Raw genomic sequence first — 14940 nt, forward strand, 5'->3', positions numbered from 1 at the left:
GACCACAGATGGAAATCTGGACGGAAGACACTACCACCCACAATGGAGGCACCGATCCATTCCAAGACGTCCACCGTTGGAGGTGAAATTCAAAGGGGAGCCAACACGCTTGGGGTTTTTCCTAACCCAAGTCCTCAGCTACATGGAGGAATATGGGCAGGACATCCCCAGCGACAAAGCCCGCATCCGGATCGTGCAATCTGCCCTGGATGGACCAGCTGCAGATTGGGTGGTGAACCTGCATGACTCCAATGCCCCAGAACTCAGTAACTTCAACCGTTTCATGTCCTCGTTGAGAAGACGATTTGAAGACCCCCTGGCTGATCGCAAAGCCCGTGAAAGAATAACAACGATGAGGCAGGGCAAACGCCCAGTGGCTGAGTATACACAAGAATTCCGAGCCATTGCCAGCAAACTGAATTGGCCAGAAGACATCCTCCTTGGCCGTTTCAAAGACGGACTAAACTATGATCTATATGATGCTTGCCTGCCCCGAGGAGACCCACATCGACTTGAGGAATGGTACGTCTTGGCAGAGGAAGCAGAGATCGACATATTGAAGAGGCATCGCCGAGGAAAACAATGGAGCCGCCCCCCGCCTGAGCTGACACACCAACCGGTGAAATCATCGGATACAGCCAAGAAGCAGATGGGGTGTTTCAAGTGCGGAAGAGAAGGGCATCGAGCTGTAGAATGCCGCTCAAAGGCCCCCCAGCACAACCCAGACAGATCCCCAATCAACAAACCCAGAGGGTATTCAGCTAAGCCAAAAGAAACAGCCATGAAAATGATGGAAATTGCAGAAAACCCCACCTCTGCTCACCAAGGGGAAAGAACTCCAGCCTACACCACAGGGACGGTGGATGCCTCAGATGACAGCTCGGAAGGCGAACCCCTGGTGGATCTCTCTTATTGTTAAGAGGGGCCGGATGTCAGAATCCAATTATATTTCATCTTTAATTATCAAACATAGAAACTCCCAATTCTGCCTTCTCTGGATTCTGCCATAAGAGGGAGAAAAGGGGGAGAGCAAAGGGGCTTTATGGCCCTCACTTCCTTCAGCACACTTCAAAGGACTGAATGTGTGTTTATTGTGGCCTCTAAGCTTTAACATATCAAAGAAGAGTAATTGCCTTTCATGTAGTTATCTGAAGTCTCCATCCAGACGGAAGAAGAAAGGGGATGGAATTGTGATACTTGAAACTATCACTGGAAGGGGGGTTGATTGGGTGGGACTACTGGGGAACCCCTTAAAACCTTGAATGGGAGAGCTTGAACCCCAAGTCCTGTCTAGCATGCCTGCAACCATTTTCTCTTAATAAAGGATTCCTGTTGGAAGAGCTATTCCAAGAGTTCTGTCTTCTTAAGATGCAAAGTGGGGTGGGTTCTTACACAGAGTATAGTCGTATGCTGACAGGAAAATTGACCATCTCAGCATTCTAGGGGATATTGTATGAGGGGTTTGTTTGTTTGTTGTAAACAAACCCAGCAGAGGCTTATGGTCTGTATAGACCGTGAAATGGCGGCCATATAAGAAATCATGGAATTTCTTTATGCCAGCCACTATGCCAAGGCTTCTCTGTCAATCTGTGCGTAATTACGCTCTGCAGAGGAGAGAGTTCTGGAGTAGTAGGCCACAGGGACTTGCGTCCCATCAGCCTTGAGGTGGCTCAGCACAGCCCCAACCTCATAAGGAGATGCATCACAGGCTATGCATATAGGCAATTGCTCATTGAAATGAGCTAACACAGCATTTGAGGAAAGCAAGGCCTTGACCTCTGAAAAGCTCTTTTCATGGACTTGTGTCCACTGCCAAGGAGCCTGTTTATCCAAGAGCTGGTGTAACGGCTCAGCCACTGTGGCCTTGTCAGTAGAAATGCATGGTAAAAGTTTAACAGTCCCAGAAAAGCCTGAAGTTTGCTTTTGGACTTGGGCTTGGGGCCTGCTGAATTGCTTTCAGCTTGGATTCAGCAGGATGGATACCTTCAGCATCAGTATGAAACCCCAGAAATTCAATGGAGGTACTGTAACTTCAATCTTACATTTGTCTTGCTTCAGCTTCAGACCTGCTTGGTGGAAACGCAGCAAGACAGCCCTGAGCCTTTCAGCTAAGTTCACAGATGACTCCCCAGCAATGAGGACGTCATTAAAATAGGGCAGACCCCAGGAATACCACAGAGCATTCACTCTATCACACTCTGGAATATTCCAGGGGCCACATTAATCTCAAACTGCAGCCTTTTTATCTTAAGGCTCCCTGGTGCGTCACACTTGTTTGGGCCTCAGCCGTTGCCTCATTAATAGGTAGCTGTTGATAGGCCTGAGCCAAATCAAGCTTTGTAAAGATTCCCCCCCCCCTCTTGAGTGAGCCAGAATGTGGCTCCCCACAGGCACCGGGTAGGTATGCTGCTGCAATGCCTTATTTAGTGTACATTTATAGTCTGCACAAATTCGGACTTCTCCATTGGCCTTCAGTGGCGTGACTATAGGGGTTTCCCATGGACTAGAGTCCACAGGTTCTAAGATGCCCTGCTGGAGCAGCTTGTCCAGCTCTGCATCTATTTTGTTCTTTAGGGCAAAAGGCACCCTTCGGGGCTTGATCCTGATGGGTGTGATGGCTGGGTCTAAACACAAAGCAATGAGAGACCCCTTGTATGAGTCAAGCTCTGAACTGCACACATCAGCAAACTCCTTGCAAACTTCTGATGTTTTCAGAATGTGAAGTCCAGTCACTTGAATCCCAAGGGCCTCGAACCAATCGAGTCCAATAAGACTCGTATGATCACCCCCAACTACCACCACATCTAGCAGCCCTTCACAACTCCTACGCTGCACCTTGAGCGTGGCCTCCCCTTTCACACTGACTCTGGAATTCTGGAAGTCAGTAAGGATTAAATTTGAAGGGCTGAGTTTAACTCATAGGCCACTTCTGCTGCAAATCTTATTAAAGGTGTCTAAAGAAATGATCGATAGAACACACCCTGTGTCCAACTCCATCTACAAGGGAACCTCTTGCAACTTCACGTTAATGTGAAGCTTCTTTTTAAGTGGCCTGTAAACCCTGGTTTTGAAAACACCCCTACGGGATGCGCAGAAGCCTACCATGTTTTGGCTGGGGACCTTGGTACCTTTCAGAGGTAATTCTTCTGGAGACCAGTTCTTCTGGCGAGGCAATGTGACCTTGCCTGCCACATGCCCGGCAGATAGCGGAGCGGAACCGGCAGTCAGAGTACTTGTGGCGACCTCCACACTCAAAACACCGAGAGACTGAGGTTGTCTGCTGTCTAGCTTCCTGAGGCCTTCTTCCTGCTTGCTGCTGAAGCCTGTTTACTTCCAACTCTGGATCCTCTTCTGGAATCTCCCGAGCGACCTCATGATGGATGGTGCTAGGCATTGGGGGGTTCTTGGCAAGCCTCAAGGCCTTCACCGCTCCGCCTGCTGCTTCTTCAGCTGCAATATCTCTTAACGCATCTTGGAATGATACATCTTCTTTTGCAAAAAGTTTCTGTTGCAGCTCATGACTCCGAAGCCCACAAGCTAAACAATCCTGGAGCCTCTCTTCTAGATCCTTGAATGCATAAGGCCTAGTTGCTTGCCTTAAGGCAGCAACAAAGTCCGCAGTAGACTCACCAGGCCTCTGATCTCTCTGCTTGAAGGTGTGCCTCCATGCAATTACTGAGAGCTTGGGTTCGAAGTGCTCTCGCAGCATCCTCTTTAAGTCAGCATACACAATTGATTCCAGTGGTGCTGGGGCTACAAGATTCTCTGCAATATCAAAAGTCTCTTGCCCACAGACACACAGCAATGTAGCAGCTTTAAGGCCATTTTCTTGGATCTTGTTTATTCGAAAGTAATTCTCTACTCGAGCCACGTAGGAGCTCCAGTGCTCAGGGTGAGAAGTATCAAATTCCGATAGACGGCCTAGCTTTGACATGTTACAGCCTGAAGCCTCTTCGATGCCTCTTGCTGCAAGGTATGAGAAGGGGTCCCATGAAGCTGAACTCACCTCCAGTGTTCTCCTACTGGCAGGCAATTGCTTCCTCTGGACGCCGAACTTCCCAGCACTTCAGGCCTCCTCTGGTAAGTCAGCCTAGCTTCTTCTGTTGTTCTTCTTGCAGCCTATCCCACCTTCGTCGCCAATGTTCTGTTTTAGACTCAGAGACATTGAAGCAAGGCAGGAGTAACAAAACACAACTTCTTTATCGAGATCACAAGCAGAACAGAACAGCAAACAAAATGGCACTGCCCCTTTTATACTCCCTTTGCAGGGACAACATCAGCCTATCAATGCAAGGTTAGTCTCCCATCTTGCACATGCTCACAAGACAGCCTGTCTGGCCCCAGGGAACCACATGGTCTGCTCAGGCCTTTTGCAGCCTCCTGAGCCTGCTGAGTCATTCAGCAGGCCCAGGACATAACAAGAACCATATTTCTAAGCATAGTTACTGAAGTGTACATTCTCTTCAATTCAGTAATATCCATTCCTTATGTTAGAAATAGGTTTGAATTTTAAGTTCAAGCCATTCAGAAAATATGCAGTCATTTCAAATGCCAAAGTAAAATAGAAATCCTTATACTCATAAAAAAGAAATAGTTGAACTGAGCTTAATTATTTTAGAGCTTACCACTCAGTATTTAGGCCACAGATTGTTAGTAACACTGAAGGTTTAACAGATGGTGCCCTGTTGGGGAGAGAAATTTCCAAGAAAAACTCCTGTAATAGGCAAACTCATGATATTCTAAATGCAATCTTTAACACAGTCAGCATAGCCAAAGATGAGGAGGAATAAAATTTTCCCAGAAACTTCAGAATACATTTCTCCTATTGGGAGTATCTGAATAAACTTGAACATTGTGACCCATAGGTAGGCTTGTATAGGACACTCCTTTTAAACACTCCAAAGAATTTAGGGTAGCAACTCCGATAATTCTCACTCAGCATGGCCAATGTGTAAGGGAATAATATATCCTGTGCTAGAGTCCTAAAATACTCTTATCATTGATCTAGAGAACTGGAAATTCTGGGATTTGTATTCTAGCCCAGCTGAAAGATGTCAGCTTGATGAGGAAAAAAATTTTTTTGGGCCACAGTTGCCAATACAAGGTATGGAGGAGAAAGATGGACACAGCAGAAAATTATGCCAAGTTTTAAGTTTGCTCTCAAGGTTGATGCCATACTAGTCTTATTCATTCAAGATACCATGTCATTATCTGCTTTACAAGTAGGCCCAAACATTTTGCTTGCAAGGTAGCAGAGAATGAAACATTCTGCAGTTATTCTTTCTTATCATTATCTGGTGTGGACATCTAAATCCAAGAAGTATTATATAAGACCCAGAGGTCATTAAATAAATATCTACCCCAATAGGTACCTGATAATTGTTATTATCCTGGATATTGAAAATAATCAGATTTTTTGCAAATGTTGACATTATTGCTTTCTTGACCCTGTGTTGCAGGTGTTACTCTCTAGCATTCTCACCTATAGCTGTTTTTGAGGATTTTATTTGAAACCAATAATTTTGTTTCTCAAAGAGTAAAATGTAATGGCTTTATGACTAAAATTTATCTTAAATACTGACATTTTTATCTGATATTTTCTGAAGAACTCAAAAGTTGGAGTGTCACAATTTGGTAATAGAAGATCCCTGATGTTTTAATATGAATATAAAAATTCAAAGGAAGAATTATCTTGAGAGATAATTATCTTGACAGTGAAAATAGGACTATTTCACCCCACTACCACCCAGCTATATTAATCAAATTGAAAGGATACGTTAGTTCCACAAGATAAAACAAGCTTTAGTGAAATTAACATTTGTGTATGTTTTTCTTGGCAGAGCAATTAGACGTTTAAATTATCTGAATGATCATTTTAAAAGTGAATTCTGGTCATGGTTTTCAAATCTATCAACTGATTATAGTTAATGACGAAACTCATATTGTGCCCTACATCACAATATGCTTAGATTTGTTTTAGTTTAGCGTAACAAAGCATAACAATGACTCTAGCCACTGTGGTTTATCCAATTCACCATGGTTGAAATATTACTTAGCATAAGGAATGACTACTGTTAACCATTTTCTGGATATGGAGAATATTAAAAAAATAAAGATGAATTAAAGTGAAAAAAAAAACCCAGCTACTGAATTCCACCCATCTCTGCAAGAGTGGCAAGAAAGAAAGAGTTGAGTGTATGAATGTTTATAATGTCTGCATATCACAATAAACTTTGGGTCTGCATGTTATTTAAATATAGTCACTAAAACTGGGTTCTGCTCTCTGAGCTTGGTTGTTTTCTTGAAGACATTTCATTACCCAAACTAGGTAACATCATCAGTGCTAGTGTGAGTAATGAAACATCTGCAAGAAAACAACTGAGCTCAGAGAGCACATAGATGATAGGTGAACCCACATACTGTATCATCTATGTGCTCTCTGAGCTCGGTTGTTTTCTTGCAGATGTTTCATTACTCAAACTAGCACTGATGATGTTACCTAGTTTGGGTAATGAAATGTCTTCAAGAAAACAACCAAGCTCAGAGAGCATCAAAGACCCCTCATTTCAACCCCGAACTATAAATATTCTCCTGTATTGGTTATATATGAGTTATGCCTACCTAAGCTGAATTTTCCTTACTTACAATGTTTTTATTTCTTATTCTTTGAACGATTCACTTCTCAGCTATTTTTAAAGTGACAAAAGGTATTCACATAAAGATATTATGTGTTTTAGTCTATGATAGTCCCCAATTCCTTTTTGCCATAGGCTGGTATCAATCAATCAGAATAGAGCTGGAAGGGACCTTAGAGGTCTTCTAGTCCAACCCACTGCTCAAGCAGGAGAACTTATACTCTTTCAGGTAGTGGCTGGCAAGTCTTTTCTTAAAAACCTCCAGTGATGAAGCACCCACAACTTCTGAAGGCAAACTGTTCCATTGGTTAATTGTCCTCACTGTTAGGAAGTTTCTTCTTAGTTCTAGATTGCTTCTCTCCTTGATTAGTTTCCATCCATTGTTTCTTGTCTTCTTTGTGGCAGAGCCTCAAATACTGGAATATTTCTATCATGTTATTACTAGTCCTTCTTTTCTTTAGACTGGCCATACCCAATTCTTGCAACTGTTCTTCATATGTTTTTGTCTCCAGAACCTTAATCATCTTAGTTGCTCTTCTTTGCACATTTTCTCAACATCTTTTTTGTAATGTGGTGACCAAAACTGGATGCAGTATTTCAGGTGCGATCTTATTAAGGATTTATAAAGCGATACTAATACTTCACATGATTTTGATTCTATGCCTGTTTATACAACCAAAAATTGTATTAGCTTTTTTGGCTGCTGCCGCTCACTGCTGGCTCATGTTTAATTCATTGTCCACTAGGACCCCAAGGTCCATCTCACAATTACTGCTTTTGAGCCAGGTTTTGCCTAATCTGTACTTGTACCTTTGGTTTTTCCTGCCTAAGTGTAAAACCTTCCTTTTCTCCACATGCTCAAGGATCAGATTTAACTATTTTGAGTGAATAACCTGGGGTAGCTGGGCAGGGCTAGATTCTTGTAGGGTAGGTTTGGTTCTTTTTCAGTCTTATGTTACAGTTAGCATTTGTTCCCCTTTTCCCTTTTTTGAGACTTTGTGCCAAAATTTGGCAATGTCACACAGAAAGAATTTAAGGAGGCACGCGGCCTGTTGCTTACCCTCCTGCTCTGTGTGATATGTCTTCCAGTACTGCAGAGCTTACAAGAGGAGTAGTATAGGGAGATGCTTTGGCTTCAAGAGGATTAGCATAGGGAGATCTGGATTAAAATCTCTATTCAATCATAACATGTCATTGGATGATTTTCAAAGCAATGATTATCAATTTAAAACATTTTTATACACAGTAATTGAGGTTGATTCATAATAATCAGGTGCTCTGCTGCTATGATGCATTTATGAACCAAAATGGGAAATTGCAACATGGAATTGAGCACAAAACATTCCTTTCAGTTTTCGACTATATACATATGGAAAGTGCTATCAAATACATCATTGAGATCCAGTTTTCAATGTGTATTTAAATATCATATATTTTAACTATGCATTATATATTATATCCAGTTTTAAAAGAAAAAAACAAGGCATACCAAAAAAAGAAACAAATTAAATGCAATTGTAGCAGCCCATCACAGCATAAATAAACCATTCTTATTGTTATCAAAAAGCTTGTGTGATGATTGAAGAAGGCAACAAAACAGCAGCTTACCAATTTTAACACATTTATTCATTATCTATCCTAAGTTAAATCTTTTAAATCCCATGGTTTTCACTTTAAGATTGCAATTTTTCTCTGATCTTTAATCTGAATACCCAGATTTCCATCTTCTAGTGTTATTCCTTTCTTATCTACAGTCCACCTGTCCACTATTTGTAAATATTGAAACCATGACTGTAGAATATTTTCTTGCCTTAATACATCTAGAGATTTTAAATGCCAATCCGAACCTGACCAAATTAATAATTCTTTATACGAAATTTTATCAAAGTTCATCTCCTTAGAAATCCCCTCAATTGCATGTCTAGGAATCCCCCAGATAGGTATTTTATAGTTTAACCTATAATAATACTTTTTCCAAACTCGAAGTAAGGCACTCCTCAAAATATGTAATTTGAATGCCCGGTCCACTTTCTTATTAAAAATTAAATATGCATGCCAACCATACATTAAATACCACCCTTCAAGAACAAGAATATCCTTATTTGTTAAATTAAGCCAATCACTTATCCAAGTTAAGGCTGCTGCATCATAGTATAATTTCAAGTTAGATGCTTTAAGTCCTCCTCTTTCTCAGGCATCTTGCAAAATCTTAAACTTAACCCTTGGTTTTTTCCCAGCCCAAATGAATTTATTGATACCCTTCTGCCATTCCTCCAAATTTACATCTTTTTTTAAAATAGGTATCATCTGAAACAAGAAAAGAAACTTTGGTAGAACATTCATTTTTACAGCTGAAATTCTCCCCAACAGTGACAATTGCAATTTTTTCCAGTCATTTAAATCCTTTTGCACTTTTGCCCATAGTAATTCATAATTATTTTTATACAATTTTCCATTTGAGGCAGTTAAATATACTCCCAGATATTTAACCTTTTTCACCATCTGAAAACCTGTAGCTTTAACCACACTTTCCTTGTCATTGGCTAACATATTCTTAGATAATATCTTAGTCTTATGGTTATTGACTTTAAAACCAGAAACTTTTCCATACTGTGTTATAAGTTCTAATAAACAATCAACCGCTCTAATCGGTTGTTCCAAAATCAAAACCAAATCATCTGCAAAAGCCCGTAATTTATACTCATTTTTTCTTATCTTTATGCCCTTGATTACCGTTGATTCTCGAATCTGGATCAACAAAATCTCCAATGTTAAAACAAATAATAATGGAGATAATGGACATCCTTGTCTTGTCCCTTTTTCAATATTAAAAGTCTCAGTCAATCCCCCATTAACAACAATTTGAGCCGATTGTTGCTGATATATAGCTTTAAGTGCATGTAAAAAATTATCCCCAAAATTCATTTTCTCTACCAATGAGAATAAGAATTGCCAATCTAATTGATCAAAGGCTTTTTCAGCATCCAAAAATATAAAAGCCACAGGAATCTGGTTGTTCTTATCCAAATACTCAATTAAGTTAATAATTTGTCTAACATTATATTTCATGTATCGCCCTGTTATGAATCCTGATTGATCACTGTGAATCAAATCCTTCATAACCTGCATTAATCTATTTGCCAAAATTTTTGTAAAAATCTTGTAATCTACATTTAATAATGATATCGGCCTATAATTCTTAGGCTCTGTAAGATCTTGATCCTCCTTCGGAATCAATGATATAAACGCTCTTTTCCAAGAAGGAGGAACTTGTGCTCCCAGCAAGATACTATTAAAAAGCTCCTTTAATGGCTCCAACATTTCTTCATATAAATTTTTATAATACGTCGACGTCAATCCATCTGTTCCTGGAGACTTTCCCACCTTTAACTGCTTGATAGCTAAGCCAATTTCCTCCACAGTAATTAAACAATTCATCCCATTTTGCTGTTCCTCAGAAAGTTTAGGAAAATGTACTGATTGTAAATATTTATCTATATCCATTCCCTTTATATTATCACTTGAGTATAGTTTTGTGTAAAAATCTAAAAAACTCTTTTTAATCAAATTTTGCTAAAAAACCTCAGTACCTTTATATTTTACTTTCTCTATAATCCTAGCCTTCTGTTTCTTTCGTAACTGATAAGCCAACCACCTCCCAGGCTTATTCGCATTACAAAAAGTATTATGTCTCATATAACGCAAATTGGTAGCCACCTGATCTGGCATCAACATATTAAATTGTTCCCTAAGCATCTTTATAGAGATCTTTAAGCTATTATCAGTTGGGTTAAGAGCAAGCATTTCTTCTTTTATTTTAATCTCATCTTCTATTTCTCTACGTCTTTGTATCCTTTTATCCCTAAAAACTTTATTTAAATCAATTAAAATTCCCCTCATATACGCCTTACTGGCGTCCCAGACCATGGGCATCGATGTACCCTTATTCATATTTAAAGCAAAAAACTCCTTTAAATACTCTTTAAACAAATTCTCATTCAGTCTCCAAGGCCTTCTGTTCCCATCTTCCAGGTATAGTTCCATCCACACAGGACTATGGTCTGAAAGGGTCCTGGGAAAGATTTTTACCTTTCTCACCCTAGAAAGAAAATCACTAGTAATCAAAAAGAAGTCAATCCTAGAAAATGACTGGTGTCTACCCGAATAGAAGATAAAATCTCTATCACTTGTGTTCCTTTCTCACCAAATGTCAATAATTTCCAACTCTTCTTTCAAATCAAAAAAAGTTTTGGGTAATTTAGTTTGAATGAAATTTTTTGAAGAACTCTTTTTATCTATAGTTATATCCAAAACTCCATTCCAGTCACCCATCAAAATTACAGATTTATAATCCAACTGGGATATCTTCCCATGCAAAAGCTTATAAAATTGCTTCTGTTGTTGATTAGGGACATATAATCCAACAATAAGAACTTTCTTGCCTTGTAACAGTAGTTCCACAAATACATATCTTCCTTCAAGATCAACCTCAGTTAATTTAGCCGATAAATTTTTCTTCACATAAATTACAACACCTCCTTTTTTCCCTGGAGCTGGAGCTATAAAATGTGATCCCAAATGAGAATTTGTCAGATATTTTGAGTCTTTTGAAGTTATATGAGTCTCTTGCAAACATATCAAGTCATTATTATGTTGTTTCAAATAGTAGAAGACCTTTCTCTGTTTCTGAGGTGAGTTTAAGCCATTAACGTTCCAGGTCAGAACTTGGCCATCTACACCAGCCTGAAGCCTTTGAAACATAGCCTGAAGATCAACTGTCGAAGATCTTTTAGGTCTTGCCCCTCCCACAGGCTCTGTAGTAACCATTCCTTCTACTTTATCGCCACTCTTCTGCTGCTGCTCTTTTTCTTTGCGTTTATGGGCAGCTCGTGTCATCCTTTGATCTTTTATCTCAAGATTCTCTACAGGCAACACCGCTTGTTCCATGACCATCAATGAGGAAGCTCCTGCCATAACGGGATCTTCAATTATCCTTGTTTGTGGAGGTGAAGACGGTCTTGCCTTTAGAATAGAGTGATAGAAATCTCTTGCCTTTAAAACTGTAGTTAATCTGTAACGTATTCCATCATAATTCACTACTATTCCTCTTGGAATCTCCCATCTGAACTGGATTTGACAACGTTTTAACTCATCAGACAGAAAAGTAAAATCTTTTCTACCTCTTAAAATTTTTGGAGATATTTCTTTTAAAATTATCACATCTTGAGCTGCAATTTGAAACCTCTTTTTATAAAAAGCCTGTATAATTTCATTACAAATAGATCTTCTGGAGAAGTAAATAACCACATCTCTTGGTAAATTTCTCTGTCTAGCAACCCATGAGTTGACTCTGAAGATTTTTTCTATCTCATTCCCAACTTCTGGTCTCCATCCAAGATTAAAAGCAATATCTCTAACAATAAGCATCTTCAAATCTTCCTGGGAATTTTCTTTCAATCCTCGGATACGCAATGCGAACTCCATTTCTCTGTATTGTGAAATAGTTTGTTCATCCTGTGTAACTTCTATCTTATTCTCCACTTCCTCCATTCTAAATTCCAGTTTTGCTGCATTTTCAGTAATCTCTTCCATTTTATCGTCAATCCTTTCAATATGCAGGGCAAGATCAGAAAACACAAATAGTATGTCTTCTCTGACTTGCTTGTTCTTTTTCTCCAATAATTCTTCTGTAATAGCCCTCTCTGCAATTATAAGATCTTTTACCTCCTCTTTAATATCCAAAGCAGTCATTTTTAAAGCCTCTTGTAAGTCTTTGAGAGAGATTGCAGGAGGAGGAGAGGGTGGGGGTGATTTTGGTTTAGACTGAGAAGCAGGCTGAGTCATTGGGGAAGAGATGGAAGCTTTAGGGACAGAGACCAAACGTTTTGAAGCCATTCTGTTAAGTTCAAAGGAGCAAAATTCTTGCCTCTATAATATCACAGTTCTTTAAATAATAATAAAAAAAAGAAAGAAGGAAGAAAAAAAAAGAAAAAGAAAGAGGAACAAAATTCTTGCCTCTATATTTAAAACGTGAACTTTTAACTTTGTTACAAAGTCAAATAAGAAAGACAGTCGCCATTTTGCCTTTCACTTTCCCTTTCTTCAAAAGGGAAAGTAAATAAAAAAAAGGGAGGGAAGATGCTTGCAGGAGTTAAAGTCACAATAAATCTTAAATCCACTTTCTCCTGGTCTGCTCCATCTGCATTTGAATACTCACAAGCCTCCAAAAAAAGCAGATGTGGGAGCAGCGCCTTGCTTCATCCCAGAACTTCGGGACAAAGACATCCTGGAGTGCGGAGTTGGCTCAGGCTCCGAGGGAGCTCTACCCTCCGATCCCTGAAATTAGGGGGATCCAGGGGAGCTCTTACCTCTACCTGAGCAGCTCTTCTCTTCCCTTTCTCCCACGGAAGAGATTCAAGCCGCAGGACAGCTGATTGTAAAAGTCCTACGGCTTTTACACAACCCAGGAACGGGCTGCTTTGTGAAAAGCAGCCATCGTAGCTGCTTGATCCACAGGAAGTCCTCCAACAGGAAGTCCTATATAAAAAGAATTTACAATGCTTTAATAGAATTAGACTCTGAAACAGAATTGGTTAAAGACTGTATGATTAAATGGGCTCACAATATCCAGGATCCGATCCCATTGGACTTATGGGAGACAATTTGGATTAGAAATGTTAAATTTACACAAGCTCAAAATTTGAGGGAAAATTTTTATAAAATGTTTTACAGATGGCATTTAGATCCTAAAAAATTATCTTGTATGTATCCAAATTTACAACCCAAATGTTGGAGATGTGGTAATATGGATGCGACATATTTTCACGTTTGGTGGAATTGTAAAAAGGTAAAGGCTTTTTGGATTATGATTTGGTGAAACATTCAAAAGATTTTTAAAAGGAAGATAAAGTTCACCCCTCAATTATTCCTATTGGGTATCTTTGTGGATTTAAATGACAAAGAAACTACTTTAATGTTGAATTTATTAACTGCAGCAAGGTTATTAGTAGGCTCGTATTGGAAGAAGGACTCGTTGCCTACTTTAGAAGAATGGATATTTAAAGTTTCTAACTTTGTAGAAATTTCTGCTTATTTGAAGGATCATACACAAGAAAGATATATTATTGTATGGAGAAGATGGATAGATTATATTCAGAATAAATATGGTACTATAAAGTTTCATTTATTTTATGAGTAAATTTTATAGTAACTGTTGTAGAGATTTGTTTATATGTCTTAATTTAAGGAGAGTTAAAGGTTAAGTATGATTTTTTTTCTTTTTTCTTTCTTTTTTTCCCTTTTTATTATTGTTAACCTTCTTATTAATAACCCTGTACTCTGCTCTGGGAAGTGAGGGGGGGAGGGTTGAGGGTGGGTGGGTGGGTGAGTGGGTGGGTAATGATAATATAGTCATGGCAAATGCTTGGCCATTTCCCCTATGCTGCGTTCATGTGGGTGAGAGGGATGAGAGGGGAGGAAGGAGTAGGGAGGAAGTAGGATGGTTAGAGGAGAAGGGGAGGGGAAGAGAGTAGGAGGGGAGGAGAGAAAGAGGAGGGAAGTAGGGAAGGTTTAGAGAGGGTGGACGCAGCCTGGGGGGAATGGGCAGGCGGTACCAATGGTTAATTGTATTTTGTATGAATAAATGGAAAATAAAAACTTTTTTAATAAAAAAAAAAGATTGCAATCTTTCCAAAAGAAACAATAATTCAGAGAGATTTAGTTCTGCTTAGACATGCTAGAATTATATCATAAACATATATTTTGATCTCAAGGTACCATAAAGATTTGAAAAAAGTTTGTAAAGAAATTATAATAAAAATTGCTATCAATAATGGTATTCCAAGGAACAATGAAAGGAACACTATACTGCACTAATGCTAGCATGGAAATGGAGATGTGTCATCCATGTTTCTTAGAATGAAAAATCTATAGAAAAAAAAATCTGTGAAATATGCATCTTGAAAAAAGAGCATTTAAAAAAAAACATGTATTTTACAATACATAAAATTAAAATTGGTACATAATAGGAACAGTGACATTTCCCTATGCTAAAAATTATTACCCTGGGGGAAATGTCTGCAAATATTCTGAATGTTAGAGAGTGTTTCTTATAAAACTGAGTTGTATATAACTTTTTTTAAAAAAAAATCCAGCAAAATAAAAGCTGATAGATTGAAATTTTGTTCCTTAATTGGCAGTGAGATCTTCCATTAAAAATTCCACTAAACTTCCAATTTCAATTGCTGATCACACTCTAACCACATTTGTGTTTTGGGTGTACAGTGATACCTCATCCTTAATTGGT

The 14940-nt window shown here is 39.0% G+C and overlaps 1 protein-coding gene across 13 annotated transcripts in view; it reads right to left on the bottom strand.

The window, feature by feature from the left end:
- LOC120299329 (calcitonin gene-related peptide type 1 receptor-like) overlaps positions 1 to 14940 on the bottom strand; it is a 198694-nt gene that overhangs the window by 130855 nt on the left and 52899 nt on the right. Inside the window, exon 1 of one of the 13 annotated variants that reach the window (XM_039324043.1) lies at positions 12853 to 12893. The exons of the other annotated variants lie outside the window; for them this stretch is intronic. The gene's annotated coding sequence lies outside the window, so the exon portion shown is untranslated. Of the gene's footprint in view, positions 1 to 12852; positions 12894 to 14940 lie in introns of those variants that run through there. 13 annotated transcript variants of the gene reach the window in all.

This window comes from Crotalus tigris, unplaced genomic scaffold, assembly GCF_016545835.1.
Source record: "Crotalus tigris isolate CLP2741 ecotype Arizona unplaced genomic scaffold, ASM1654583v1 scf7180000024292.1016931, whole genome shotgun sequence".
In the NCBI taxonomy this organism is placed as follows: domain Eukaryota; kingdom Metazoa; phylum Chordata; class Lepidosauria; order Squamata; family Viperidae; genus Crotalus; species Crotalus tigris.